This window comes from Tinamus guttatus, unplaced genomic scaffold (genome assembly GCF_059628265.1).
Source record: "Tinamus guttatus ecotype Peru unplaced genomic scaffold, ASM5962826v1 Tinamus_guttatus_pri_ptg000489l, whole genome shotgun sequence".
Lineage (NCBI taxonomy): Eukaryota > Metazoa > Chordata > Aves > Tinamiformes > Tinamidae > Tinamus > Tinamus guttatus.
Window position 1 is genome coordinate 1,109,825 of NW_028289023.1, and position 6,035 is coordinate 1,115,859.

At 40.2% G+C, this 6,035-nt stretch overlaps 1 protein-coding gene across 1 annotated transcript in view; it reads right to left on the reverse strand.

Annotated features, from left to right (window-relative positions):
* The window catches only part of CCDC146 (coiled-coil domain containing 146), a 61,123-nt gene that overhangs the window by 24,198 nt on the left and 30,890 nt on the right, over positions 1-6,035 (reverse strand). The window lies entirely within an intron of this gene.

Genomic DNA, 6,035 nt, shown 5'->3' on the forward strand with positions numbered 1-6,035 from the left:
GGACATTTCTTCTTCGCTGCAAAGGGGCTCCTGAACTCTTCCTTACACAATCCCCTGTTGAGAGATGACAAGAGCACAGGATGGACCTGCACTGAAGACAGCTCCTTACATTCTGAGACAGCAGCTTTGCTCTGCTCCTCTGCTTTATGCCTGGACATCACAACCATGGTCTGGAATATCATGCTGGTCAAACACCATGTTTTCACTCACCAACAGCTTGCCTAAATGTATGGAGAAGCTAAAATGGCCAATTCATAATCCCAAGGCATTTCAGCAAGGTTCCTAGTAGACTCTCTGGGACAGGCATAATCACACTAATTATAATGAACATCCACTTGGAACAAATACCCATAATTGTTTGACTGCCACAAAACTTGATTAAATAAGTATTGCGCAGACTGATTAAAGGGGTACTGCATTGCTCCTCCCCAGCCTGTGCTGTGCCAACTTTAATAGCACGCCAGACAAGCAAAGGACCAACGTGAAAAATTGTGAGGGAGACCCAAGCTGACACTGTTTTTCTTCTGTCACATTCCTCTCCAGGAGGACACATTCCCGGGGAGACATTCCAGCTCCACAACAAAGGCTCTGCCATGCAAAAAATATAATGGTTTGAACATGTAATTTTCTGTGACATAAATGAAGGCAACAGCAAACCGCAAGCACCAAACTACCTTCCCTGTATGGCTGGCAAGTCAACTACTTTCACACAAGAACACAGTGCAGGGTTAAAGACTAAATAATAAGGAAAGAGATTATCTTCTAAAATATTCACATGTAATAATTTGAAAAATGTAAGCTAAAAATAATTTGCTACATTAATTTTGCATACTTAGCATTGGTTTTCATGGTTTGCTTTTTACGGTTTGCTTTGGTTAAACTCATGACTTCTCCCTGACATTATTTGTTGCAAAATATCACTTTGTGCTCTAACAACTGCTTTCATTGGGAGTCCTTTAGAAAAATATCTTTAAAAAAATGTGTGTTGAAAGGCATGAAATGAAAATTTCCAATTTGAACGAAAGGTAGGTGCTAGACCACAAAACTATTTCTGTGCTCTATTTAACTGCTAGTGATGGAATTTGTACTACCTCGGTTAGGCTATGGTTTCAAGTGTTGTGAATCAGTTTAACAGATTAACAGCATAAATGATGAAAGAAAGGACTAAAGTCTTGAGATTAAGCATTCATTTTTGAGAATGTCTTTCATGTTCCTGTACTTATTTTCACAAAACTTAGCAGCAGCACTGTACATGCAAAGCTAGCATGGATGTACATGTAATGAGTTAAAAAAAGCCCTTGAAAATTTGGACCCATTAATGAAAATACATTCCAGACTTTTCCCCGAGAGATGTCTACAGCTGCAAACTGCCACAGAAATTAAAAAAAAAAAAAAAAAAAAAAAAAAAAAGTAGAGAGGTTAAGAAATGTAGTTTCAGTTGTCGACAGAGGTCCATTTCAGTTCCTCAGTTAACAAAATAGGCAGAATTATTGTTATAATCAGGAATCCTATCATGCAAGAAAGTAAAGCACACAGCTGAGGTTGTTCAGCAGCCCTCAGAAGGTGCTCACAGCTAAAATCCAGGCCCATGAGCAGAAGGCACCACAGCTGACCATCTGCCAGCCTCAGATTCCTGCAGGGCTCCCGACTGTGCTTGTGTGTGTGTTCTGGAGAAAGCAGTCACAAGACTGGTTCAGGAGGCTTCCTTGCTTTAATGGCTTCAACTGTAACTTGACATAATCTTACCTATGACTTATAATTCTTCACTAAAAAAATAAAAAACTTATCTTTTTTGCTTCTTAATTACTGGGCGACTAATCCTGAAATAATTGCAAGAGTTGAAATAAGTTTCCAGATTTGCAATGCTTGTACAAGGACAAGCTTGATTTTGCAATGCTGGCTTCCATGCAACACTGCTTTAGCGAATGGCCATTTTGCTACCTGTAGGTAGCAAACAGTATCACTGTTAGGCCTGCAGATTTGACTTAGGCTTTAAAATGATTTTTTTTTTCAAGAATCATACGCCTTTAACCTCGCAAGCTCTTGCAGATCATTTCATTTTAAATTAATTGATCAGTTTTTAAATATGGGTGTTGGATGACAAATTCTGTCATTATTGATGCCATGATCTGAATAAACAAATGCAGCCCTTTCTCATTTTTTCTCTCAAATCTGAACTCTAAATTGCACACAGGTGGCGAAATGAAAAGTTTCACAGAATCCCAGGATGGTTGAGGTTAGAAGGGACCTCTAGAGATCATCTAGTCCAACCCCCCTGCTCCAGCAGGGACACCCAGAGCACGTGGCACAGGGTGGCATCCAGGTGGGTTCGGAAGATCTCCACAGAAGGAGACTCCACAGCCTCTCTGGGCAGCCTGTTCCAGGACTCTGTCGCCCTCACAGGAAAGAAGTTCTTCCTCACGTGGAAATGGACCTTCCTGTGCTTCAACTTGTACCCTTTACCCCTTGTCCTGTCACTGGCCACCACCAAGAAGAATTTGGCCCCCAAACTTCCTTAAACTAGATTTTAAAGAGTTTCCTTAAACTAGAACTCATCCTTGCTGATCATTCTGATCATTTCCTTGTTCCTGTGCTAATCTGTTTTTTTAATTTACATTTGTATTTATATAAAGGAGCTCCATGAGTTTGAAGGCAATGGTACCAGAACCAAACTGGGATCAGTATCTTAAATTATTATACTTGCCTTACATTTGTTGAGACAAAGAATACTCCTGGGGCCAGCTCTGATTTTGGAGTAGGGGTATCCACCTCCTCCAGGACTTTATGACTTCAGCAAAATCTTTCCAGCTGTTGTCCCTGTCCTGTACTAAACGCAGGAGCAGACACTCTAGGAACCAGCCCAGCACAGCAGCCCACGGGAACAGGAAAGCTAAACTGGAAGGGGATGGACACGCTGGTGTGGGAGGATTCAGCACCCACAGAGCCACCTCCCCCTGCTAAACTGCCCCGGAGCTGCTCCTGCGCACCCTGGGCCGCCTCTGAAACAAGGCCCAGCACTTCTCTGCTGACTCTGCCATCCTGCACGCGAGTTAAATTTCCTCTCGGAATGTTGAATACTTATTGAAGCATTAAAAAATTAAAACCCTTGATGAAATATCACCTTCAGCTGTTGAAAAGTGTATCTGGTCTGGGGAAACAAAATAGGTCTTTAAAGAAGCTAGCAAATAAGAAATGAAACAGGGAAGAGAGAATATAAAATCTAAGTGACTTTGAGACAAAAACAATAATTTTGGCAATGTTGTGGGAGAGCCATATGACTCTTCAAGAAAGAAAAAGGCAGGTTTATTGTTGTCAGATGTGAGCCTGAGATTAAAAGGGGTATTAAACCCATTTAGCTGTCAGAGACATTGAATTGAGGCATGAAGAAAAGGCAGCGACTGAAGAAATGTTTCGAGAAAAACAAGGGGATTATATTAACAGAGAAACAGAAGATCTGTACAGACCATCTCTCGCTTCCATCTTCAGAGTATTTCCAAGCAGACTAGACCTTGATCGATATTTCTAATGCGATAATAATAATAATAATAAAGCAATAGAGGATATGGATCCTTCCTTCAAACATTCTTCCCTGCCACGCTCCCTGCTTGCTAAGCACATAGAGGTAAATAAGTGATGTGTTTGTTTTTAGACTAAACAGCCATTACTCATAATTCCCAAATAGAAGTTTCCTTGTAAGTGCCAAGCACAGCTGGACACAGTTGCACACCAAGGAAAGCTGCTCCAGAGAGATCCAGGCCAAGAACCGCGTGATTTACCCTTCTGAGAAATGAAAGAAGCCCAGCAGTCACTTAGTGGCAAACGCACGGTACCTAACATGCGTGTTGCCCTGTGTGACACTGTCCGGGCAGATACAGCTCAAATAAAATGACCTTCTGATGTGCTAAGCTATCAGACATGCAGATCTTCATTTTACTTTAGTGTAGAAGCAGATATCTGCTGGGCACAACTCTGTTCTGCCCACTGTCTTAGTGTCTTTCACAGACACCAGTCCCATCCCTTCCTCACAAACAGGTTATTCACATCCGTTCCTTGTTTTACTTCATAGCTGATTTCTCACTTCCCCTCTTAAGACTCCCTCACTCCTTTGCCACACATATATCTATTCTGCCAGTCCTATACATTTTACAGCAACACCAGCAGCTCTCTGATTTCTGGCCAGTAGTATCTTCTCCTCCAGTAAACAAATCCATACAAAACTAGGGCATGTCCTCTTGCTCCCCCATAGGCATGAGATCCAATACTACAATTCCAAACAAGGAGCAGTGAAGTGAGCTGGGCTTTTTCCCTTTAGGCAGTAGATAGGATATGAGAGAGATCTACCAAAATGTCTTGGAGCAGGGAAGGTGAACAGGGATCCGCTGTTTGCTCTCTCATCCAGTACAGGAGCTACAGGGCATGAAAAGAGGCTGCTAGGAGTCAGGTTCAGAATGAAGCAGAGGTGACACTTCTTGCAGAGCGAAGCTTTGGGACTTGTTGCTCATGATGCTGCAAACAGCAGAGTCCAAATGGGTTCAGGAGGAAGAGAAGGAGTTCAAGGAAGAGGGATCAACTGAGGTTTATTAAACACAGTGTTGTATTTGGCTCACAAAATCCCTGCATTGCAAATGGGCTGTGCTCTTGGTCGCTCTTGGGTACGAAGCCATATTAGCTTCTGGTCTGACTGCGCAGCTAGTTTTTTTTTGATCTTATACAGTGCATAGGACCAAAGAGAACATTTTTTCAGAGTGTGATGGTGTATTTTTAAATTACTAGATAGTATATGTATTTCATATATAAGAATGGATACAGAAAATGTGCAAAGTTAATTGAAACAGTATCTAAACTGTGTTTCCATAGGTCATAGAAATCTGCCTTTGGTTAAAGGAAGAAAATAATATCTCTTAAAAGTACATATAAAACCCCACTGTTTGAGGAAAAATAATGCAAAACTAGTCACAAGTATTTGTAACATGTTAGGGGAAATAGGCAAAAATGTGTTATTTTGGAGAGCACATCTCCTGATTTCTTGTAAATTTTGATAAATTCTGTATCTAGCAATTATTTCAGGAAACTCATACTGCCTAGTTATCTCATAGCAAGTAATGTTTTCCAGATGATATCCATGTTTCTCTATTTCTCCCACTCCCAATTTGCTTCTTTCTCAAGTTTCTTTTTCTCTTAAAGCAAACATCTGGCTCCAAAAACTCAAGAAAGAACTGCCAGAAATATCTTCTCTATGCAGTTCTTCCAGGGCTTCTGCTCTCCTTGTAGAAAAATAGCTTTAACTGCTAAGCTGCTGACATTATTTATTTGGATTTATATACCAATGGACAGCCTGAAGATGCATAAAACCAGCAAGCACTCCCTAAAATGAAAATGTGGGTTCATTTCCATAAGCATACATTTTTTTAATGCAGTACTCCTGTTTGTAATTTTACTATAACATTTCAAATGCAACACACACATATATGCAGATAATAAAATATATACAATATCAAGTATACTCTTCCCTGTTAGCCTTTTGTAGAAATGTCACAGGGTATGACTGTTTCACTACCTCAATCTTCAGAAATGAGAATACACAAATGCTTCTCCCTTGTTAAACACCTGATTAGAGGAAGTTGATTAATGTATGTTTTTGATGTTAAAGATAATGCTGTCTTTATTTATGATATTACTGCAATAAAATCTCTATCACTAGGTCTCAGGGCCACTTTAGTCATTTGTAGCAAAGGTGTGCGAGACTAGAATTTTTCCCCTTCATTTTGCTTATCTAAACATTAACATGTAACGTAGTAGAAGTTACACAGCATTTCAGAGGACACCTCAGCCCCTCTAAATTTAAAATTATCTACAAACTGCACACCAGAGTAACCTTATTCATCACTGAAATGTTGCTCTTAGTAGGGAAAGTTTGTGGCAGTTTGTTTAGCAATAGGCATCCAGAAATGTATTCATGTACGATATAGAGAAAACTGGGCTATATTCTATGTCATCTATGTCAAAATAAACAGAATTTGACTGTCATCACCTAC